Source organism: Balaenoptera acutorostrata, chromosome 10 (genome assembly GCF_949987535.1).
Source record: "Balaenoptera acutorostrata chromosome 10, mBalAcu1.1, whole genome shotgun sequence".
Lineage (NCBI taxonomy): Eukaryota > Metazoa > Chordata > Mammalia > Artiodactyla > Balaenopteridae > Balaenoptera > Balaenoptera acutorostrata.
This window is the reverse complement of record NC_080073.1, coordinates 5,359,888-5,385,717: the sequence shown is the minus strand read 5'-3', so window position 1 is coordinate 5,385,717 and position 25,830 is coordinate 5,359,888. Positions and strand designations below refer to the sequence as shown.

Here is a 25,830-nt window from a genome sequence, read left to right as displayed (position 1 = left end):
CTACTCAGCAATCAAGGGCAATGCAGTATACTGTTACATACTACAACACAGACGTGCTCCAAAACATTATGCTCAGTGAAAGAAGACAGTCACAAAACACCATGATTCCATATATATGAAATGCCCAGAATAGGCAAATCCATAGAGACAGACAGTAGATTAGGTTGCCATGCACTGGGGGAGGGGGACAAGAGAAAAAGGGGAATGACTTTTTGATGGGTATGCGTTTCTTTTTGGGGTGATGAAAATATTTTAAAATTGATCGTGGTGATGTTTTCACAACTCTGTGAATATACTGAGAACTACTGAACTGTACACTTTAAATAGATGAATCATACGGTATATGAATTATGTCTCAATAAAACTCTTATTAGAATAATAGCTCAGTTATAACTCTCCACCCCTTATGTGTGGGTGGGGAACAGTGACTTCCTTCCAAAGAGGGCAGTGTAGAAAGAGGGAAAAAGGAGTCAGTTCACAGTGGAGAAACCCTGCAAACACTACCCCAGCCAGAGATCAAGGTTGACATGATATGATGAGAATGGCAACAGGTAAACCTCTATGGTCTTCCTCCCCAAAATCCATAATCCTAGTCTAAACAGGAGAAAAACATCAAACACAATTCCCAACTGAGGGACATTCTACAGAATACCTGACCAGTACTCCTCAAAACTGTCAAGGTCATTGCAAACCAGGAAAGTCTGAGAAACTGTCACAGCCAAGAGGAGCCAAAGGAGGCATGACGACTAAATGTAATAGGATCCTGGAACAGAAAAAGGACATTAGGAAAAACTAAGGGAATATGAATGAAGCATGGACTTTAATAATAATATATATTTTGTGACAAAGTACCATGCTAATGTAAAATGTTAATATCAGAGGAAACTGGGCGTTACCTAACTTCCCCTTGCCTCGGTTTCCTGATCTCTAAAGTGAGGATGATCATAGTACCCACCTTATTGGTTTGGGGGATTTAAATGATTTAAGCCTTTTTATATACAATGCTTGAACAGTGCCTGTCAAATAGTAAGTGATCAATAAATGTTAGCTATTATGATTACTATAGTCACTCACGCTTTCTTTCAGATATTTTATTTTAAAATGAGAGAGAGATTAAGAAAAAAAAATGGACCTAGTGCAATTTATAAGGCTGACTTTTATAAGAGGTTCAGAAATGCTGCCTTTTACAGTGTTTATTAAGTAAATACATGCCTGTTTCAGCGGTAGGTGATCTGGAATGGAATATGTAGGTACATTTTTCTCCTTAAACCATGCATGTTTTAGATGGAACAGAAAGGAAGTGAAATTAAAAAAATATATATCCAAGGGCAAAAATATAAAGTCAGGACATTCTTTTGAATTCAGAATTAGTGGGGGACAAACAACTGAGAAATTTACTGTTTGCTCTCACAGAGCCTCATGCTAGAAGTAAATAGGAAAATTTAATTAATTTTAATTATAGTTTTTTTCACTATCACTCATCTTTATCTGGTGGCCATCCACCAGAGGAGTAAAATCTCAATGGGAAACTGCACCAGGGAACTCTAAATATAGAAGCAGCAAGGAACTCTAAATACAATTAGTCCCCAAATTAAAAACACCCAGCTTACAAATATTTGCATATAGACATAAAAGGTCAATCATAACATACCCAGTTAAACATACCCAGTTAAATTTAAATTTCAGATAAATACCAAATAGTTTTTTAATATACATATGTCTCAAAAATTGCACGGGACATACTTATACTAAATAATTATTTGCTGTTTATCTGAAATTTAAATTTAACTGAGTGACCTGTATTTTTATTTACTAAATCCAGCAACCCTACCCAAGGATAATTATGCTTTTCAATGTTTATGACAGTTTCATTCTAAAATTATCCTAAAAAAACTTAGAAAAAATTAACAGGAGCCCCTTAGAATATCTCATACATTTCCTAAGTGGTAATGCTGTAAGCTGTAGTGAGAATGCTTCCTTTCCGTCAAAGATCACTGACTCACAGAAACAAAAATTAGAAGTTACAACAGCTATATCTTTGAAGAAGTATATATTTATCAAGGCACCAGCTTTCTCATCTAAATTCAAGAAAGAAAATGTTTTAAATAATAATGTAGAGGTTTTTACGAGAAAAACAGAGAAAATCTTAGTGAATGAAAGAGAAACAGGGAGAACAGCAGAATAGAGACAGAGGGAGGCACACAGACAGATACAGAAAGAGAAAATGACAAACGTGGAAGGCAGAGGAGGGAACAAAAGGGGGAGGGAGAAGGAAATACAGGAAGCAAGGCACGTGGGCTCTGAGATGTGCATTAGTGGAAGCACAGCACTGTTCAGAGGCCACAGTCTTCATGTTTGGGGTGCAGTGGTCCTAACAGCTGGGTCAACATCTCCCTAAGGACCAGATGCAATTAAGCTGAAGGTTGGATGAGTAGGTATCCCCTACCCTGCTGCCAAAGAATCCTGTGCTTTCAACTGAGATAACACTTTTGCAAAGGAAGGAAGGAGGGAGGGAGGGAGAGAGGGAGGGAGGGGGAGGAAAAAGGAGGAAAAAGGAAGAATTCTTCCTGGGGAGGAAGGAATGGAAGGAAGGAGAAAGAAAAGGTACCCAACTTTCTCCTTAGTTCTTTTTTTTTAACTTTTTTAAAAATTGAAGTATAGTTGATTTATAATGTTGTGTTAATTTCTTCTATACAACAAAGTGATTCAGTTATACATATATATGCATTCTTTTTCATATTCTTTTCCATTGTGGTTTATCACAGGCTATTGAATATAGTTCCCTGTGTTATACAGTAGGACCTTGTTGTTTATCCATTCTCTTTATAATAGTTTGCCTCTGCTAATCTCAAACTTCCAATCCATCCCTCCCCCATCCACCCCCCCTTGGCAACCACAAGTCTGTTCTCTATGTCTGTGAGTCTGTTTCTGTTTCGTAGATAAGTTCATTTGTGTCATATTTTAGATTCCACATATAAGTCATATCATATGGTATGTCTAGCTCTATGTAATTTTTTTGTCTACCTCAGCAAAAGAGAGACCTTTTTTTAAAACATGGACAATCTTGAGTTTGACTTGGGAATTAAATCTGTCTCTGTCTTTCTGTGTGTCTCTCTCTGTCTCATACACACAGACACACACAGACACACACACACACACATCCCACGATTTCATTCTGCTTGTTTGACCCTGACTCAGTTCAGCTTCCTTTCAGCATCCTTGAACCTGGCTCAGGTGGCAGAAGTGGGAAAGAGCTGAGTCACCAAAGATAAAGTATAATTCAAGTAATCCATGTATAAATCATAAAGATTTAGCTGTACATTAAGTTGTTACCAGGCCTAAAGACTCAGATTTGAGAAAAGAGTTTGAGCTGCTATAGTTTGGATCATTCAAATAACGAAAAATGGTATAATAGCATTTTATTACTAAGGATGGGGTGCATAAATCTTTTTAAGAAAACACAGATATGGAAATTTTAGAGGAAAATTTCCTTATGTATCATTGAAATAAGAAATAAATGTGGTCCTGGTTAAAGCATAGACATATCAAAACTCTTTCTTATATGTGCCCTAGTTCTCTAAAGAGAAAATGCCTAATGTCAAGACGTAAGGATGGTGAGAGTAGTCTTTGGGGTTGTTTAATTTAGAAAGAAGCCTGGACAATAGCCAATAAATTTCTTGGCTTTAAATAAGACCCTGGTGACATGTTTCATTTTGATTTCTGAGATTAATTAATTATGGGAAAAATCTTAGAATTTATTTAAAGGGTCACATGGGAAAACATACACTAGTAGAGGGGTTTGGTCTGAGATTGAGGAGTTCCAAGATAGGATGACTGGCATGTGGAAAACTACTAAGAGACAAATAACGCCTAATGTTCTGGTTTTCCAAATTAGAAAAGAGAGATTATTTTTGATACCATTGTAGAGATGGTTAGAACCTTTACAAGCTTTTTTGGGGAAAGAACTTGGTGTACAGTGAGAATGGGAAACTTTTCTGAATTGTTCAGCATTTTGTCTCAAGTGCCTAGCACAATGCTTGGCATATATATATATATATATATATATATATATATATATATATACACACACACACACACACACACGTATATATATTTTATATATAATAAAACAATGGATTGCATGATCAAACCTTCAAATGGAAGAGTGCAAATTCAAGAGCAGCTTCAAATTCTGATAAATGAAAGATTAATAAAAAGGTTCAATGAAGAAAGAAATACAGATCATTTTACTGGATTGGAAATGGTTTTAGCAATTTAGGTTCCTTAAGCATTTGCCAAGATTATGGCAAAAAGGACTGCAAAAATAAGAGCAGCAGAAACATCAGACTCTAACCACTACAACACTTCTGTTGAAATTTGAAATGCAAAGGTGAAGATTTATTTTTGGTCTCTATCTATATCTGAGAAGAATTCCACATATTTCATTTTCTTTTCAATTTTTGTTGTAAACTATAGACTATTTGAGAGATTTTTCTACCATGAAATATACTCCAAAAAACGTGTTTTTAAAAAAAGGAAGACTATAAAATCCAAGCAAAAGATCTCATCTAGAGACCTCAATTTTAGCTTGTCTTCTCCTCAATCCTCTTTCCTCATTAGTCTGAGGTTTTCTGCAAAGATAATAAAAATATGACAATGTCACATGTCTAGTCACATACTTATTCTTCTTTCTCAACTTCCCTCTTTATCTCATGCCTCTCCTGCACTGGAATTCTTTTACAACTTCTGATTATTTTTAAACAGTTGTACTAATAGTTCATCCCCCAAAGTTTTATTAATAGTTTGTTCCATATATTAGTTACTTCTGTCAAAAAAAACTTTAGCCATCATTTAATTCTTTTTATTTTACTACCAAATGTCCCTTGCTTAATCTGCCTGTAACTCCAGACTTTGCAGCTTTCCACATACATTGCTTCACATTTTCCTATGAAAAAGATCATTTTTTTTAGAATTGCAATTCTATAAATGTTATTTTTCTTACAAAAAATTCTGCTGAAGCTAAATTCACCCCCACCAAGAGCATCTGTTTAGGTAAACAAATCCTCAAATACACAATGTTTTCTGTTTGGTACAATTAGCAGTTTTGAGGAAAATAATTAATCAAGTAATTTCTAAAACTTGTAAATAGCTATAGTTTAATTCAAAATCATCAAGTTTTCAGTTAAGCACTGAGTTATATTCTGCAATATCTATTCTTCCATGTAAAAGCTGTTCACTATAATAAAACTCTGAAAAAATACCTTATTACTAATAATTACTATCCCACAAATTCTATCATATTCATGCCAAGGATAAAACTTTCACTTCTGTGTATAGTAGTAAGTGGAAAAGTGGGCTTTAATTCTTTTCTCTAATTTAGGAAGACTATTTATTCAGTAGCTACATTTTTTTGGCGCTGCATGGGGATACAGGTGCAGTTCCTTTCTAGATTTCACATTGTCTGGAATGTTCCATGTCTTGATCCAAAATATACTTTATGTTCCACAAATGAGAGGAAGAGCTTGGAGGCCTGGATTATTTTTACAAAAGTAATTTTGTAATTTGTAAAAAGTGATTTACTTTAGAAAACTCAGTGTTTTACATATTTTATTCACATTTTCATGATCAATGGGATACTCTTCCACCGGTTTCTCCATACTGTGCTAAATATAAAAGTAATACATGAATTTCTGAAAAGTTCAGAAAATGTCAGGAAAAGAAAAATCACCAGTATTCCATACCCCAGAGATAAGACCATTTAACAATTTGGGGTATTTGTCTTCAGGTTGTTAGTCGATTTTAAATTTTATGAAAGTTTTGCATCTGCTTTTTAAATAATATATTGCATGCCCTTTATTTACAACTTTCTAAGATGGGAAAACAGTTTTATTAGCTACTATTTCTCCTCAGAAAAGTCCTGGATTTAATTATGTGAAATGGGGAGGAGGGTTCAGAAATAAAAATATCTGTTGTGACCTAACAGAGGGAAGACCACCAAAGAGAGTTAGCCTAAAGACAACATATGCAAATTGATGAGCCCTAAATACATAAACACAGAGCTTACAGTGCTTTGAATTCCTGCAGATTGAAGTTGCTTAAATAAATTTCACTCTGTGAGCCCTTCTAATCCTTTCCAGTTTTTGGTTTGTTTTTTTTTTTTGTTTTTGTCTGAACAGTTACTTATGAGCTTGGAAGTGTTCAGTAAAGTATTAGGTTATAAGAAATGTTCTTTGGTATCAGTATCCTAGGTTTAAATAATGAGTAATAATTGTTAAATATTTTCCAAATAACTTTTTGGTTTGAATAAATCATGGCAAATAAATGCTTTCCCTCAAAATATAGTAACCAAGTAATAGTGATCAAAGTCCAAGATATTTTATCCTATGATGTGTTTAGGGTTCATAAGCTATTTATTATGTTTCAGTATTTAACTAATCATTTCTGAAGACAAACATTTACTTCTTTTCAAAATTAAATGAACAAACATGAAGTCTTGTTTAAGATTTAAACTGGGTTACCTGAAGCTTGTTATTTCTTTCTAAGACAGTACATTTAGGGTGGGTGCTGAGCTAACATGTTTATGACTTCCATTGGCATGCAAAATAGAATGTTTTGGGGTTTGTTTGGTTTGGGTTTTGACAATCAATTCCCTGCATTGATGGTCTGGTCTTAGAATTTTTCATCACAATTTTCAAAATTCAAGTTATGAAGATGACAGCACGTGTCACCCTTGCTCTTTTTGTTCACTAAACATTAGCTAATCCTTTAAACTGGAAATTTTTTGCAAAGATCCAGAAACACAGACAAGGGGACTATCTGTTGCCAAATATGATGGGATACATTGTAATCATATTTTCATAAGTAACTTATAAATCTGTACTGCAATTTCCTAATACGTATTACTTGATTTCTCAGGCAATTCGCTTCAGAAATTACATTCTCTCCCACAATGCAAAAAAATAATGTCACAAAGGTGAATTCTAAGATACATATTGACAATAAAGGGCCGTAAGCACACAGTGGGCAAAAGTCCTAGCAAACTTGAAAAATATTTAACTGAACAATAATGGAGCAATGCCAAATGCTAAAAGTCACCAGAGATAATTTTAATTGTTGTAGATATAATGGTGTTCAATGACAGCTGTTTGGGAACAAAAAGGTTATTTCCTGCAAATTTCAGTAAGTTTTCTCCTAAAATAAACTCTCATTGATTGTTAAAATTACCAATTGTCCTTAATGGCAAATGGACACCTAAATTGGCTAACTTTGAATATGGAGTCACTGCTACATGTTGATTTGTAAACACTATCTGGAGGAAAAATTAAAAAGACATAATGTAGCCCAGTGTTATTTCTCCCTATGGAGATATTACAGGACTCTTATGTAAGAGAAGTAGTTGAAAAAAATATCTAAAGCAAAAAGTACTTACGAACTGAATGTTGCAACTTTCCCAGTAAACACAGCTTCCTCTCTCCTTTCCCCTGTCTTTTTTTGGAAATGACAAGAATAAGCTTTTTGAAAAACTGAATTTTGCTAAATTATAAATTAAAAATAGTACTTATTTAACAAAAGAGATTTAACATATTAGTCAATAAAAATGTATTTTGTGAGCTGGCCTAACAGTACTAGAATAAGCTACTTTAGATGCTGTGCTTATTTGTACAAGTCTATTTTTGAGTTTATTTGACATGAGGTTATAATTTTATACACTATACTTAATGGTCCAATGCTATTTTTTTGTCTTTATAAATTTTTAAAGTTTGACATCTACTTGAGTAAAAGTAATGTGGGGAAATATAAGGAGGGCACAGTTCTTTTTCTTAAATCTAGAGACATAGTCATTCAGTTCATTTATTATTAATTCATTTTATTTTGCTTCAACAGTTTTTCTAATTAAGAAAATGAATATGTATTCATTATTTTTTTAATTGGAAAGTTCAGAAAAAGATAAAGAATAACAATCACCTTGAACGCATCCCACTACCCAGCAATAACCACTGTTAAAACATAAACTTATTTTTCTCTAGGCATTTTTCTATACATGTGTATGTAAATATTTTTTTAAACAAGATGTATGTAGCATTTTGGGTTTTTATTTTAAAGATTTTAGTTATCAGTTTAACAATGATGAGAAAAGAACTGAAAATTTTAAAAAGAACCCCCATTGCCCTTAGGTACCATTAGAATTACCATTATTATTAGATATTTAAGAATTTTTTTTCTTTTATTTCATTCTGTTTCTGCATCATGGGATCCATAGCTTTCAATTATAGCTTATTATGGCTTGTTATGTAGTATTCTAGTATATTCTACTTACGTATTCCTTTTAAGAATACTTTGTTTTGAACAAAATACTTATGTATGGTCTTATATATCAAAATAATGCGTTAAATCTATGTTCTTAAAAGATGGAAAAGTTGAGGAAATTCCTATGAGGTTTAGTTTTCTCAAACGTGAAATTAAACATGGAAGTAATTGAATATAATCACTAATGTTTGCCAATCAAAAGTTTTAGAACTTAGGCATTTTGTTTCACTCACTTAAGATACATTTTAAAATGTATTCTACATTGACTTTAAACAGAATAGATCTGTATGTTCTGACATGAAAGGCCTTATTGAGTAAAAAATTCACAGAACAATGCATTTCAAATAATTTTTGCTAAACAACTATAAAAGTGTGTGTGCTAAAGTCCATATGTACTTCTATATTTATGAAAATGCAAAAAACGCCTCAATCTGGGAAGGGAAGTGGAAGTGGGGAGGAAGTAAGAGGGAACTTTTACAGTTTATTCTAGATATTTCTGTATTCCCTTCAACAAAAATCCTGCGTTACTGGTGTAATTATTTTTAAGTGGAAGAAATTAGGGTGACCTAACATCCTTTCACCATTTATACTGGCCCTTCACTGCTCTGAATTCTAGTCACTTCCGTAACCAGCTAATCTCTCCTAAGAAAGTTGAAAGCTCCTAGAGGAGATACATGCGTGGTACTTTGCATTTTCCCCACAGCCCTGGCACTAGCGCCTTGGCACAAGAAGTCCTAGTGTGTCTGTCTTGAATGTACAAAATAATGACCTAGACTATAATTTTTTTAATTTTTATTTTATATTGGAGTATATATAGTTGATTAACAATGTTGTGTTAGTTTCAGGTGTACAGCAGAGTGATTCAGTTATACATATACATGTATTTGTTCTTTTTCAAATTCTTTTCCCATTTAGGTTATTACAGAGTATTGAGCAGAGTTCCCTGTGCTAAGCAGTAGGCCCTTGTGGGTTAATCTATTTTAAATACAGCAGTGTGTACATGTCAATCGCAAACTCCCAATCTATCCTTCCCCCGCCACCATTCCCGCCTGGTAACCATAAGTTCATTCTCTATGACTTAGAAGCCACCAGCGCAGCAAAACTATGATCTTTTGGAGAGGAATCTGCAAAGAGCTCTGGTGGGTCTCGGTAGGCAATTCATTGTAAGTCCTTTGTAAACTAAACACATTGAATTTTATTGCCCTTTCTAGTATAATTAGTAGAAGCTCAGTTTAAATAAAGTTTAACCACACATGGCATATTTTTTTTGAAAATAAGATTTGGGAGAAATGAAAATAGTGAATTCTATTACCACAGCAGGATCACCTAGGAGCTCTACAATGGGCACCAATTTTTCTGTTACGAAAGAAAGATCTCTGGGCATTCCACAGGAGCACAGCAGCTGATGGAAGGAAATACGATGCTAGATTTTATAGTGTGAACATAGGAAGGAAGGTGTAAATGGGGCCTATCCCTGACTGTTAATATTGATCTTAAACCTAGATAGATAGGGCCGAGTTTGATATGGTGACTACTGTTGCGAATTGTAGTGAAATAAGAAATTCAGTTTACTTCATCATGAATTATATTAATTATATTAATGGATTCCAAAGTGAGAAAAAACTGGATGGACACTTACTGCAGGTGACTTCTTTCATAAAACATACTGATACAGTACCAAATAGCTTCAGTTATTCAAGCTGAGAGCCTCTTTCCAGATATGTTTTTTTTTCCCCCCAGATCTGTTCTGATCTAGCCACAGAAATAGAAGTCTGGCTAGAAATGCCTCAACCCCTTCATTCTGGAGACTTCAGTGTCTTTCTTTTCACTAGCTCTTTCTCCTCAGCTTATCATCATGTGCAAACCTCTGTCATCTTGAAAAACAAAAATAAAAACCACCTTGTTTAGACTCAGCTTCTCCTTTGTAAAATCAACCCTCTTCCCTTCACAAACAAACATCTCAAAAGAGCTGTTTACATTCATTATGTCCACTCTTTCACCACCATTGGTAACCAGCAGTAGCTGAGAGGCTAGACCCCGGAGTTAGGTAGAGCTGAGTTATCTTTCATCTGTTGCAGGCTAGTTGTATGACTCTGGTCAAGGCCTTTCAGTGCCTCCATTTACTCATCTGTAATATGAGGATGATGCATTAATACCTCAGAGAGCTGTGGTGAAGGTTAAACACCACGATACCTTACAATGCCAGGCACATAGTAGTTGCTCAGTAAATGTTCCTGACCAACACGGGCTTCTACCTCCCTCTCCTCTTTCACCCAAGTCACCAGGCCCATCTTAACTGACATCTCTGTGCCATCTGAGAGTACTGTCTGCTCTCTTCCTTTGACCTTCATTGTACCAGGCAGTTCTCATTTTTCTTTTTTCCACCTCTCCAGCTGCTCCTTCTCAGATTCCCTCTATCCCTTACAAGCTCATGTTCTGCAGAGATTTCTCCTCAGCCTCCTCTTCTTGTTCTCCCTGGCAATCCTTTCACATCAAAGGCTTCATTTGCTAGTGTACGATGACAACTCCACGTTGTATTTCCATTTGAGATTCCCTTCCAAAGTTACAGGAGTGGGGAGCCTATTGTCCATGGACATCTTCACTTGGATACCCGCCCCCACCAACAAACACCGAAAACTCAGCATGTCCCAAACGCAGCCCATCCACTGCTCAAGTTGGAGCAAATCTTTTTTTTAAAAGGTCTTGTACTCTACCTCCTAAATGTTTTTGTACGGCTGCATCATTCTCATCCTTCAAGATTAAGGTCAGGTATTACATCTGTGGGGAGCCTTCCCATTTACTACTCCCCTCTCCAACCTGAGTTAGATTCCTCCCCTTTCTGTGTACCCCCCAGCACTATATAACACCTCTTGCATTGCACTTATCTGTTGTGTTCTAATTTTCTTTAGCTTGTCTGCCTCCTCTACAGGACAGTGAGCTCCCTAAAAGCAGAATTTTTGTCTTTCAGCTAACACAGTGTATTTGACAGTGAACCTACACCAGCCTCCCCTCCCCCTGCCCCGTTCAGCTTGGTTAATTCTTCTGCTATCTCAGGCACACTGTAAAACAGCCTAGAACTTAGCAAAATTATGGGGAGAAGCTCGATGACATTACAGTAAGAGTTAACTATATACTAAAGTTCAAGGGAGCCTTGCCAAGTAAATAAATTACTTGGTGTTTACTGAATACCAACTGTTTTCCCCATATACTGAATATGTTTACTATTTCCATTGCTTACATTTCTTACTGAGGGTAATTGAAATTTTTTTTTTTTTTTTTCGTGAGAAGGAAGAGATTCTTTCGGTAAGAAATCATCTTAAATGATGGCCCTCAAATACTTGAAGAGGTAATTCTATCTTGATTGGGACTTGGACTCTGTAATTCACACAACAGAGAAAACATTAAAAATCTGGCCTCATATTTGAGTTCTAACACAATTTTTCAGTTTACTACTACTGACCTGTTCATTACAGCAATGGTTCCCAAATTTTAATGTGCATAAGAAGTACACCTGTGTCAGGGAAGGAGAGAAAGAACCAAGATTGGGAATGATGATGAGAATTTGGCATTATTTGAAATCTTTCCACTTTTTTAAAAAATTAATTAATTAATTTATTTTTGGCTGCACTGGGTCTTCATTGCTGCCCGTGGGCTTTCTCCAGTTGCAGCGAGCAGGAGCTACTCTTCGTTGCGGTGAGCAGGCTTCTTATAGCAGTGGCTTCTGTTGTTGCAGAGCACGGGCTCTAGGCACATGGGCTTCAGTAGTTGTGGCGTGTGAGCTCAGTAGTTGTGGCTTGCGGACTCTAGAGGGCAAACTCAGTAGTTGTGGTGCACAGGCTTAGTTGCTCCGCCGTATATGGGATCTTCCCGGACCAGGGCTCGAACCCATGTCCCCTGCATTGGCAGGCAGATTCTTAACCACTGCACCACCAGGCAAGTCCTGAAATCTTTACACTTTTTTTAAGAAAATTTTGTTCACGTACAATTTGTGTAGTTAAAAATAAAACTTAAAATATCATCCGTGAGCTCAATCAGGTGAAATCTTGGATTCCACCTTTTTAGGATTGGAAACAAACAAACAAGCACAAAACAGAAACATTAAGTGTTTGATGTGCAGCCAGATTTGAGAACCACTGATTATCTATTTTCTATATGGAAACACTTTGAGTAATCATGGAAGTTAGCAGTAAATACTCTTTCATAAACAAACAAACTGGCAAAGTGGACAAAAAATTGCTGAAGAAAATTAGCAGCTACAAATACTTAACACTAAAATAATTGTTAGTTTGCCAAAGTTGTGGGATTTATTTTAGAAGTAGTCACTAATTATATCACATTTTTACATCAGCTTGTCTTCTTTCTCTAATGGTAGAATTAAGGACCTATTAAATTCTATGGTTATTTGTCAAAGTGTCTAATCTTTAGGTATCACAAATAAACAAAATTGCTCTTATTCATTGATTCATTTACTAATATTTATTGAGTACCTACTATATGCCAAGCACATAAGTACTTTGTATGTAAAGTACCAGGATTTGGGGGTTCTTCCTGTTTGGAATAGAATGTTATTTTGAACATAATAATAATTCAATAAATGTGTGTTGACTCACTGATTAAATTTAGTGTAGAAAATACTATTATTTGAGCTCTTTTGAAATCTATACAAGAATGCCGTCAGAAAAGTTGCATTGTTAGAACAAGTAAGTATCAGGAAATCCTCTTAGTAGTGGTGGTGTCAAACATAAAAACTGTATTGGAGGACCATAATGTAAAGTTGAACAATACACCAATTCCTTTTTAAACAAAAAAGGCAAGTTTAAAGGAACTGTATGACAACATTTAAACTAGAAATGTACTTTTTAAGCTTAATCAAATAAGTTTCAACCCAATGTGCAAAGAGAGGGTCAAAGAGTGTTCTAGTCTGGAAAATAATCCACTATAGTATTAGAGTAAAATGAAGTGCTTCACTTTTTTTTTTTAATTTTATCAATTTTTTTTATTGAAGTATAGTTGATTTACAATGTTGTATTAATTTCTGCTATACAGCAAAGTGATTTGGTTACACACATATATATATATTCTTTTAAAAATACTCTTTTCCATTATGATTTATCATACGATATTGAATATAGTTCTCTGTGCTATACAGTAGGACATTGTTGTTTATCCATTTTATATATAAAAGCTTACATCTGCTAATCCCAACCTCCCACTCCATCCCTCCCCCAACCCCCTCCCCCTTGGCAACCACAGGTCTGTTCTCTATGTCTGAGAGTCTGTTTCTGTTTCATAGATAGGTTCATTTGTTTCATATTTCAGATTCCACATATAAGTGATATCGTATGGTATTTGTCTTTCTCTTTCTGACTTATGAAGTGCTTGACTTTTAATCCAAGGTAGCAAACTAAGTACCTATATTTACCAACTGTCCCTACTCCAAAAGCCCAGGCAAATGGTTAAGGCCACTGTTAGTCTATAAGTCACCTTTGTGTGAATTAGAAGAAAGACACCTCTTCTTTCAGGTAGAATGAGTGCATGGCTAGGACTTCAGACCCTCTTTGTCCACTTGGCTAGCCCTTTTGGACAGAGTTATAACCTGCACAGCAGTCTGCTGCAGCCCTGGAATAAGAGAATGACAAAACGAGGTAGGTGGCTGGAGAAAAGAAAAAAACATGCTGGTTGTTATTTGGTAAGGGAAGGATATAAATAATCATCTTTTTCTCCATTTTTTTAGTTGAGATATAATCCATATACTGTAAAATTCACCCTTTTAAATGTACAATTCAGTAGGTTTTAGTATATTTAACAAAGTTGTGCAACCATCAGCACTGTCTAACGGGAACATTTCATCACCCTGCAAAGAAACTGTACTCATTAATAATCATTCCTGATTTTCTCCCCACAACCCCAATCCCCTGGCAACTGCTAATCGTCTTTCTGTCACTATGGATTTGCCTATTCTGGACATTTCATATAAATGGAATCATATAGTATGAGGTCTTCTGTGACTGACTTTTCACTTAGCATAATGCTTTTGAGGCTTATACATGTTGTAGTATTATCAGCACATCATTCCTTTTAATGGCTTAATAATATTCCATTGTATAGATAGACCACATTCTGTTTATGCATTCATCAATGGATAGACATTGGGATGGTTTCCACTTTTTGGCTACTATGAACAGTACTCCTATGAACATTGGTATACAAGTGGCTTGACTTTTTACAAGAAGCTTATATCACTTCTATAACTTTTTAAATAATTAAAAAGAAAAAAGTCACAATTTACATAAAAGTCCAAGGCTGTGATTTCTTTTTATTTTCTATTTTGTTTTTGTTTTTCCTCTTAGATTTAAGTATCCTTCCATTATTTGGTTGTACTGACTTTTGTTGCCCCTATATTACAATTGTTATTAATTTTGTGGTTTGTAAATGTTTTATTTGTTTTATACAACATTGCGTCTTTAAACATGCAACATGATACATAGATTTAAAAATTGGGGGTGGGGGGGAATGTCTAGTGATATTCTAGGATTAAATATAATAATTGAAAAATTATAGTGAGACTTTTGTTCTGTAAAACCAGACTAAACTTTGCCCTAAATGCTAATAATTTGATTTCTGTCATTAATAAATTATGCAAATCATCTAGGTCACTGCAATTCCATTTGGCAGGAGAACAATTAAAGACGTCAACTAAATTTATCTTTTTAAAGCCCTGTACATGGAAGAATCAACTTCTTACTACCATAGGAATAAAATAATTTTAAAAAAATTCTGCATCCTAGGTGAAGGTATGCAGAAATTGACCTAAAAGAATTGATCTACTGAAATTTTACTGTGAGAATAAATGGATAATTATAGGAGATTAAAATCAGAAAAATACTTTGGGGAGGAAAAAATACCCATGTATCCATGTTACAGTGGTAGGAAGAGTGGCTGCCAGACATAATGTCAATAAACAAAGCCCTTTGGTAAAGCATACACATCTCCCAACTCCCTCCCTACCTCCTCCCACTAGTGTACAAAAGTTTCTAAACATATAAATGCAATTCATGATCAACCTACCAGTTACTTATTTAAAATGCAGTAAAAATGCAAAACAGAAGGAAGAAGTCTACGCCGGGCCAAAGTGCCATCCCCAGAAAGTGGCTCCAAGTTTCCTGTCTTGGATGCGTGAAAAATGCTCCTTTAGGTGTCAGTGCCAGGGCCGGCCAGCTAGAGACTGGCGAGAGAGCTGTGGGGATGGCCAGGGCAGCAAGAAGTCTGTTGCTAGCTTAGTTCGCATCCTTATACCTTAAGGCATTTCAGAAGTAGGCACCTGCGTTCCTGAAAACCTCTTCTGTAAAAAGGAATAAAGGAAATGATATTACTGGAATATCACCGTGGAAACAGAATAGCTGAAATCACTCTAATAGAAAGCCCAGTTCCCCAGCATTCTGCTCAAACTTCCCTGTCCTCAGTCTGCTCAAAAGAGAAATTGTGTATCAATAGAAGCAGTTCCTTGTATCAAGAGCAAAGTTGGCTCATGGGTCCAAATATTCAAAATAAAATTATGTTCATAAAAACAGAAAGGCTTGTGGCTACGTAAGTAAGGCTCAGGTCAGTAGCTGAGCCTGAGAATTTACATAAATGATATTCATCAACTTTGTAGACATCATGAAGGATGAAAATACAACCTCTAAAGGTGACTGAATTTATGGCATTACTATTTTTTCAATAATAAAAATGTACGCCGTATGTTAGGCATACCATCAGCCAGGGCTACAACAGCAAATAAAAAAATCACTGCCTTAGGGGCCGTACGGGAAATCTCTGTACCTTCCTCTTAATTTTGCTGTGAACCTAAGCCTGCTCTAAAATTAGAAAGACTTTAAAAAAAAAAAAGCTGCCTTCATGGAGTTCACATTCTAGTGTGGGGAGAGAAACAATAAATAAATAAAAGTTTAAAAATATAATTTCAGGTAATGATAAGTGGTAGGAAGAAAAATAAAACTGTTAAGAGAATAAAGAAGAACAATAGTGATGGAGGACCTCTTGATGAACTGACATTTGAATTATTTACTTAATAGTAGGCTTGGGTTGCAAGTTAAACACTTGGCAATCAATCATTCAACAAACATTTATTGTCCACTTATTTGGTTTCAGGTCTTGTAGGGCAACAGGTCGTGGGCGTAAAAAGATCAATAAACCATGGCTTCTGCTGTCAAGGTGCTTACATCTTAGTAAGGGAAGATAGACACTTCATGGGCACGCAAGCGTTGGGGTTTTGTTTTTGTTTTTTGTTTTGGAGGTTTTGTTGTTGTCAGCAACTGAAATACCATAACTGCCTTTCCCCAGGTCCAAGCTCCTTGCCCATTACTCAGCCTGGACACGGCATTTATGTCCTTAGGTCGCTAAACTCCGGAGTGTGCAGATGGCGGTCCTCTGAGCAGTGAACGCGTTTTACAACTCGCCCATGATAGACGTTAAGAGTTGAGAAAATTTCAGCAGAGAAACTTTTCTGATAAATCCAAAATCTACCAGGGCAAATTGTTTGAACCAACTTTTAAACAGAAGACTTAAGGACAACATTTTAAAACAGTTTGAATGTTTTATGATGAAATTCATTTGGGGGATTTACAGAATTATACAGAAGAGGGAGGCAGGTGAAGGTATAGATGAAACAGGGTTAGCCATAGACTGAAACCGGGTTATGGGTACAAGGGGTATTCATTACACTATTCTGTCTACTTCTATATTTGTCTAATGTTTTCCATCATAAAAAGGTTTTGTTTTTTGTTTTTGTTTTAGTTTTATGTGACAAAGCCTAGGACCCATAAGTTCACATGCATGTCATGAGAAAACCATTCTCATACAGAAATCTGGGGTTCATAGCTATTTCAAAATCTACTTATTCGACTAGTGATTTTTTACTTACAAGAAAGAGAGTAGAGTATCCATGTAGATTGATGACTAAATATGACACATATATGAAAAAAAACCCCTCAATTTAGCATCCAAACTGTGTTTTAATACATTAGTGAGTGACTTTCAGAAAAAAATATTCTCATTGCTTTCACATAGTTGATAAACAACATTTACTGAGTTCCTACTAGGAGCCTGACTTGGCATTTTCTCATGTTATCTCACTGATGAGATTATGAGAATATATTTCCATTTTATAGATGAGGGAACTAAGCCTCAGAGAGGGTGAGTCTCCTGCTCAAGGTCACAATAAGCAGAGATAAAAATCAGGGCTCTTTCCATTCTACCGGTGCTTAATTAAAACCAAACTCTTGAAAAGAAAAGACAGAAGGTAGGACAATTTTCCTGAACTGAAAACTCTGCCAGGCATTCTCTTCTTCCTAATAGCTACCTCCTACCTCTTGATACTTACAAGCCAATCTGATATGCAAAATACATCAATTTCTGAGGGAAAAAGTGAAGAAAAACTGATAAAGCAGGGCAAAAACCTCTTTTTTAAATTTCCTGAATATCAAAAGTATTTTTGAACCTTTAAAAGATATTTTCAAACCATTAAAACTTTAAAATTTAAATAGTCTAACTCAAAACTATTGAAATTACCAAATGGAATTTCCTTGGAATTAAATATTATTATTAATTTCATAGGTGCTTACAGATTATGAGAAATAAAATATTTTCAAAAATAGGAGTCATCTCATTCAATATTAAAGAAAAGCGTATTACTGAAGAAATGGCCTTAAAATTATGTCTCTTTCAGTTCTTTCAAATTATCTAAAAGAAAGCTCTAAATTGGGATATTAAGAGAAAATAAAATATGAATTGGTGCCTATCTTCCATGTTTTTTATTTTGAACCAATACATAGCTGTATTATATTGTAAACTAATGATTTGTATATAATCAAGTATTTATTAAAATATTCCAGCAACTTTTTTTTTTAATTTATAGGCAATCACTCAAAACAGAAAGAGAATGTAAGTTAAGCAGAGATGTATAGTGAAAGGATCAGGCAATTGGAAATCAGAAGAAATGGGTTACAAGCCTGGCTTTGGTACTTAAGACCTTATAAAAATGAGCAAGTCATTTGGTGAGGGGCAAGATAAGACAGAATAGCAAGAGTAGGAGAAAAGGACCTTAATAAAATTCAAAGTAAAATTGGGAGATTGCAGGTAAAATTTCATAACTAGACTTAAAAATCATATGTGGGAACACAACAGAGTCATTCACAAAGTAGATGTGTGTGCGTGTGTGTGTGTGTGTGTGTGAGCGCTTAACCTGTCCAACATGTTGAATTGGTTATCTTTTTTTTTTTTAATTTTAAATTAAGAGCCTCTAAATCTCCTGAGAATTTATGGTGTCTAGAGACTGAGAAATGGTATCTCAGTTAGAGGAGCAAATGTCAGAGCCATGACTGCACACAGCTGCTGTAAATAAGTGACCCTCCCCCCGCCCCCACTGGATGACTGGAAATACAGCACATTAATTTTCCTAAACTCAATCTGCAAAATGGTTACATGTCATTCACTATTGATGCCAATGCTGTTTTGCTGAATGCCTTGAAAATAAAATTTTTGTCATGATTCAAAATATTTCCCTTTAAAAATAATATACCAGTGTTTAAAAATACCTGAGGTCCGTCAGTAGGGCTAGTTTAAGTATAGTTGGAGTAAACTGGGAATCAATTCAGTTAAGGCCAACTCCCACTACTAGACCTGTACTTCCTTCCCAGTATAATAAACACAGTATGCAATTATGAACCTGGGAACAAAGTTCCCCTAGTTGGAAGAAAAGCAAATATGTCTGCAAATCTCAAATGAGATTAACAACTGAGCATTAACTGCAGAAAAATAAGTGCCTCAGGACCAAACCTCAATATTTGGAAGAAGCCCTTGTGGTTGGGGAAAAGTGAACCAAGGCACAATCTTTCATCTCTAGAAGCTAAATGTGGATGGAACTGCATGTGTGCACTGTTGCAGGGTGGAGACCATGTGCTATTTATCATATTGTCCCCAGGACTTAGCAGAGGGCCTGGCACAAAATAAGCACTCAGTAAATGTTTGTGGAATGAAAGAATTCTGCATTATAGTTTATACAGTGTTTCTCTAGCTTTTGAAAATGCGGCCCCACAGTAAGAAATACATTTTACACCAACTCCTGGTACATACAAATACACACACACGCACACACATAACACACAAGTTATGAAGCAACACTTTAGGGGAAGAATTCTGATAGTTTCTGTTCTCTTGTGTTCTGTATTATGTGACTTATAAAAAAAATTTGGTTATGACCCAGTAAACTGATTTCATAATCCACTAATAAATCAAGACCAGTAGTTTAAAAAATAGATTTATGCTATTTCTATTTCTATTGCTTAACTTCTTACATTTTTAGGCTTTACTAACTATAGATTACTTTTTAAAATGACAATTTTTATTGATATATAGTTAGTTTACACTGTTGTGTTAGTTTCAAGTGTATAGCAAAGTGATTCGGTTATACATTTATATATTCTTTTTCAGATTCTTTTCCATTATAGGTTATTACAAGATATTGAGTATAGTTCCCTGTGCTATACAGTAGGTCCTTGTTGTTTACCTATTTTATATATAGTAGAAAATCGCTTTTTTTTTCATCTGGAAGAAAGTTTAGAAAGTATTCAGATGAACTCTAAAATGTTGCACCAGTTATAAGCTCACTGTGGTGGGATTCCATTTAGTCAATATTGTTGAATTATGAGTATTTCTCCACGAAAAGCAGATTGGCCCTACCTCACACCATACACAAAATTTAACTCAAAATAGATCATAGACCTAAATGTAAGAGCTGAACCTATAAATTTGTGGCTACCAGAGGTGGGAGGAGGGAGAATTAAAGGAGGGTGGTCAAAAGGTACAAACTTCTAGTTATAAAATAATTTAGTACTAGAGATGATGGATATTCACTAAACTTACTGTGATAATCATTTCATGATGCATGTAAGTCAAATCATTATACTGTACACCTTAAAGTTATACAGTGCTATATGTCAATTATATCTCAATAAAACTGGAAGAAAAATAATTTAGTACTAGAGATGTAATACACAACACGATAACTATAGTTAACACTGTTGTATGATATATAGGAAAGTCGTTAAGAGATTAAAGCCTAAGAGTTCTCATCACAAGGAGAAAAAATTTTTTTCTTTTCTTTTTATTGTATCTGTAAGAGATGATGAATGTTAACTAAACGTATTGTGGTAATCATTTCACAATTTATGTAAATCAAACCATCATGCTGTACACTTTAAACTTATACAGTGATATATGTCAATTATTTCTCAATAAAAGTGGGGGAAAAAAACTCTGTCAAACTAAAAATCATTGGATTGTACATTTAAAATGTATGGTATTTAGGGACTTCCCTGGCTGCCAATGCAGGGGACACGGGTTTGAGCCCTGGTCTGGGAAAATACCACATGCCGTGGAGCAACAAAAGCTGTGCGCCACAACTGCCTGCGCTCTAGAGCCCGCGAGCCACAGCTACTGAGCCCACACACCTAGAGCGCCAGCTCCGCAACAAGAGAAGCCACCGCAATGAGAACCTCACGCATTGCAAGGAAGAGTGGCCCCTGCTCACCACAACTAGAGAAAGCCCACGCACAGCAATGAAGACCCAACGTGGCCAAAAATAAATAAATAAATTTATTTTATAAAAAAAAGAAGAAATGGGATGCATGCAGCACTTCTATGCTGGAGTGTAGACTGCTGAGCCGTGTCAATCTGACTACCTAAATGGCAGGCAAGGAAATGGCGTTTTTCAGTGATAAATAAAATGGTCCTCTTTGAAGTCCCTATTCAGCTGTGGCTCTTAACTTCCTACTTTATGGGACAGGTGGAGGGCATGAATCTATTGAATTAAGCTCTGAACCTTCTCCGAGGTGATAACCATCCTCATAATGTTTTACTTTAAACTGCAAACAAGGACCAGCTGCCCTAGAGGAAAAAGAACTAGCCAACCCCAACCAATTAAGACGCTAAAGGACTGGAGCAAGTAATCCTGGGCAAGTAATTGATATGCTTCTTGAAATTACAGTTTTTATGCACCTTTGCTCCCCAAGGACGGCCAGGCCCAGAACAGGATGTTCAGTAAATGGGATTGGAAAAAGGTAAGGAAAGTAAGGCCTCAAGTCCAGAAGACTAGGGGGCTTTCTGGCTGGATATCTATCAACCCCCTTTGGATGGGTCACGATAAGGGGAGCGGCAGGAAACGAAGCTGCCCAGAGTCCCCCTGGTCCATGCACGAGGAAGCTCGACCCCAAACTGCTCCTCAAACTCCAAACTTCAGATTCCCATGCCCCGCGTCCCGCCCCAGCCCCGCACCATGTGTCCGGATCCCTCAGCGTAAAAAACACTGCTAAAGAAGTTTAAAAATTCTGTCAGAGGTTAATGAATACTTTAAATTTTTGCAATTAAAACTTTGACGCTTTAAGTGAATAATGAATACCAGTGGGAAGTACAAATGCGAAAGGGGGGGGAGCAGAAAGTGTGCAGCGCCATTGGGTATGGGATAAAAACCAGGTGATCCTAAACATGCTCTTCTTTCTTTTTCTTTTTCTTTTTTTTAAGAATGTCATCGAAAAGAACTTGAGGAAAAGAACAAAACAAAACAGAACACCCGCAGACCACTGGGCGAAGGCGAGACCCGCGGGCCTGGAGAGGGAGGGCAGCTCCGGAACTCCACACCTCGGCTCTCCCCGACGTGATCGTGGGCATCTTCCTGGGCTCTGGCCGGTCCCTCCTCAGGGAAAATGGGACCATTTCTGGGTCGCCTCCCAGCGGCGGCTGTGAGGAACAAGCGAGGCCGGGCGCACAGTAGGCGCTCCAGGGAAAGTGGGCGCGGCGAGCAGGAGTCCTACTGTGCGCGAGGCGGCGGCGGCCCGGCCGTTCCCCTCCCCCTCGAACGCCCGCCCGCCCCGCGCCCCCGCCCCCGCCCGCCCCCGGCCCGGCCTGGCTCAGCCGCTGCAGGCGGGGCCGACCGCACTCGGAGCCCGCGCCGGAGCCGCCGCCTGGGGCGCTCGGTCAGCCACCGGGACACCGGAGCGGACCGCCAGGCCACCGCCGCAGGTCAGAGTCGGGCTGCCAGGGGCGCTCGGGGCAGCGGCGCCGGGCGAGGGCCCGTGGACGGAGGGGCTCGCCGAGGGGCGCGGGGCCCCGGAGGGACCCGCGCTGAGGCGCGCTCCGGGGGGCAGGGGCCGACGGGCTCTCGGACGGAGGGGCCCCGGGCGGACGGGTCGTGGTCCGAGGGCACCGGGGCTGACAGGTCCCGGCCGAGGGTCGCGCCCTGAGGAGACGTCCCGGCGCAGGGCTAGTACACAGGCGGCGGAGGGCACGGGCTGCGCGCGACGCGCGCGGGGGAGAGCGGCGGTCCGCACCGGCGACGCGAGACCGTGCGCCCCGCGCGGCCGGGACGGGCCCCTCGGCGCGCGCCTGCCCGGGGGTCTGAGAGAACCCGGGTCTCCGAGCCCCGGCGAAAGTGGGCAGGGTCCGAGGGCTGTTCCCGGGGTACTTCGTGGCCGGGCGCGGGATCCCGTGCGGGTGCGTCCCGCGGCGACGGAGTCCGCCTCCAGCACCCAGACAGTGACCACTGAGGGGTCGTGGTGACAGTTAAGCTAGGGGCGCACTTGGGGGTCACCCAGCCTCGGTGCCCTTAAGCACCTTGCTGGCGGTGAGCCGAGTGGAAAGGCCGGGGACGGGGGCTGGCTTGCCCGGGGGCAGGGGATGGAGAGCGCGGCCCCCTCCCACCCCCGCAGTGGTCGGGAAGATGGCCTGCCGGCGCCGTGGCTCCTCCACGTGCCAGGCTCGATTCCTGCTCTTCGGAGCCTGACTGGGGTAGGTGGAGGTACGGCAGCTTAACTGAAGTCTCTGGTCCCTCCGTGTAAGGGGTGGAAAGTGGGTGTGTATTTGTGGTACTTTCTGTCTCGGTATTTGGGGAGGAGCCTGAGGTAAGGAGGCAGAAACTGGGAGTAACCTATCTGCTGGTTTTATATAAGGTCACTTGTTAGGTAAAGAAGGGGCCTTTACCTCTGCTGGTGATCAGAAGGCTGCGTTTCTAAATCCTTCTTAACTCCCATTGCTTAGGTGAGTCGGCTTACTGTAACTGCACGTTGTTGAAATGTGTTGGTGATGCGTCCAAAATTTGCAAGATGATGATCATGATGATCGTGGTGATGATATTATATCGTTATTATTTTGTTGTGCTCTTGTTTTACCGCGAGAATTTAATTCACTTGGGTCTGAGAATAATGGTTGGGAAAATAGTGTCAATTATTTTAGGAAGCATAAAGTAAAAAAAAAAAAAAAAAAAAGTCTGTCATGCAGAAGCTGAAGTTTTCTTCTTTTCCTTTCAAAATTGGGGTCAAAATGTAAAATTAATTTGTATAGATCATCGTCTGAAAACAAAACCAGGCAAGATGACTAACTGAGTTGTATGAAAAACTCGATTTTAAAGTACATTATTTTCATGTTAACTGTTTTTATCATTCATGAAACAAATTGTAACTGAAGTTATTGAGAGAGCAATGACTAACACCCTTTAGAAGGAGCTGGGCAGATCTTGGACAGATCCCAGGTATTCGGTGGCAGTCTTCTTGTTCATAGCTAAGTGATCAATCGCTGACTGAAAACAGGACCTCCTGATGGTCTAGATGACTTAGAAAACCTTTTTGGAATAGAGACTGACATAGACACTCATTGCAGCTTCTTTCTAAAGAAATACTTTCCACTCCTATGGAAGTTCTGTAGAAAATACTCAGAGATGCTACCAGTTAGCTTTTGCAGTGATATTTCAAAAGATCTTTTTCAAGTTTGAGAACAATTTTTGTGTTGTCTGTTTTCAATCAGATTCACTCTGAAGTTAATACGGCACCATAGTATTCTTTAATATACAAAATTGTAAAATGAATGCTGTTAGCTAAAAAGTGAGGTTTGTTACAAAAGCATCCATTTTTGTCTTCATGTGTACTTCTCATCATTCTCCTTTATTTAAATTATAATGATATTTGACACTTCACTTGCCGATGATTATATCTTAAATTTAAAGATCTTAGAATCAATTAGTGACCGACTGCTCCATCTTTTGCAAATCAGTGGAAGGGGGGAAAAACCTGGTGATTTAATTTTTAAATCAGAACTTTTTCATGTTTAAAAGTTTGTTTCTTGCTTTTATGAAAACTGCTATGAAAACATGGCATCAGTGAAGTATAAAGTTTTGGAGAATTCCAGGCTAAGTTTTTTGGGCACTTTTTTTTCATTCTTTTAAGTTTAAAAGCATATAATTTCTTTTTTTAATTAAAACTAAAATATTCACCAGCGTCATATTCTTTATTAAACTTAGAATATGTTGAAAATATTTTTGCAATTGGCATTTTTAATAATTAAATACACTATTTTTTTTGAAGGGACTAGTTTCCTTACTGTTCGTTTGTATATTTTTCAGAACTACATTTAAAAAACCATTAAATTGTAATTTTTTAAAAATCACAATATTAATTCCAAAATCCCTGTGACATTAAAGTTGTATTGTCCCTATGTATTAAAATTTATACAGGAAAAAAAGTATGACTTTAGGAGTATGCATTAGAAATAATACATTACTGATCACAGCTAATTGCTCTTAGTTAGTTATATGACTATAAACAAATGCTTATTTTTCTCTTCTGTAATTCTCTGAAAATAAGGATGTTTGCCACTAACCCTAATTATCAAGTTCATTATGTATTCGAAAGCTGTGTGAGTGGCACAGCTGTGGAAACATACACAAGTATTAATAATACATTTCATTTTAGTTTTCAAATTGTGAAATGGTTTTTAATAACGGGAGACTTTCATGAAAACAATATTAAAATAATACTTTACAAATGTTTTATATATCCTGGTCTATTACTTTCTCTTCTTTCATAGGATTTATATATGCCCAATGGGTAGGACAGAAAATGTTGGTCTTTCTAATTTGTGGATGTTCTGCTGAATTCACTGTCACTTGAACTTGGAAATATAATAATGCCATAAGGTGTGGCAAATATACCGGAAGAATTTTTTGGTCTCATAGGATTCCACTAAATAAATATCAGCTGTAGAGGATTTTTTTGAATCACTAATCAAGAAAACTTGTTATAAGTCACCAGTCTATAGGCGTAAACATATGCCCCCTGACACCTTCAAAATTGTTAAACTGAATTTCTAACTTGCTTTTCTCATTTTTCCTAACAGATCTCCTCATGAGGGTAGCTGACCTCTCTTAAGGCCCTGTCCCTTTCTCTCTTAAGGCCTAAAAGCAACAAAAAGGGCAGCGATTTAAAATGCTTATTACAAAGGTCCTTTGAAACCGATCTAATTTGACTCCACAAAAGTACAATAAGATCTGTAAATAACCACCTTGCTAGCTAGCATAGATAGCCCCAGTGTATCAACATTCAGTTAGCTTCATAGCTTTCTAGATAAAATTTTCAAATTGAAGATTATTTATAATCTTCCTCGGCTTTGTCGTTTACTATTTGTATTGTATCACAATACAGA

The 25,830-nt window shown here is 37.3% G+C and overlaps 1 protein-coding gene across 2 annotated transcripts in view; it reads left to right on the top strand.

Annotated features, from left to right (window-relative positions):
- The first annotated feature begins 22,276 nt into the window (after nt 1-22,276).
- Nucleotides 22,277-25,830, top strand: part of PPARG (peroxisome proliferator activated receptor gamma) — a 130,468-nt gene continuing 126,914 nt past the window's right edge. The window contains exon 1 of one of the 2 annotated variants that reach the window (XM_057555687.1): nt 22,277-22,380. The gene's annotated coding sequence lies outside the window, so the exon portion shown is untranslated. Of the gene's footprint in view, nt 22,381-23,225; nt 23,395-25,830 lie in introns of those variants that run through there. The other variant, XM_057555688.1, reaches the window with a different exon arrangement.